Source organism: Zerene cesonia, chromosome 19 (assembly GCF_012273895.1).
Source record: "Zerene cesonia ecotype Mississippi chromosome 19, Zerene_cesonia_1.1, whole genome shotgun sequence".
In the NCBI taxonomy this organism is placed as follows: Eukaryota; Metazoa; Arthropoda; class Insecta; order Lepidoptera; family Pieridae; genus Zerene; species Zerene cesonia.
The window spans coordinates 9,436-9,714 of NC_052120.1; positions in this window are offsets into that span (position 1 = coordinate 9,436).

Below are 279 nucleotides of genomic sequence, written 5' to 3' on the forward strand. Positions count from 1 at the left end.
CCCAGATAAAAACATTAAATTCGTTTGATCGCTTTGCACCGAATTCATCATCTTCAAAAACTTTATACGTATACAATAAATTAATCGCTATTTGTTCTAGTGATTTGGATTTTTCGAGACATTGAACTGGTTTTGATCGTTACAGTCGATTGAGTAGATTCATTGGCGATAATAAATATAAAATTTACATGCGAGTTATTACTATATACTAGGGGACTTTAACGCTCATCCAAATGAGTCATTCTATGAGGAACTGTTAAACTTTTGTAAAGAATTCGA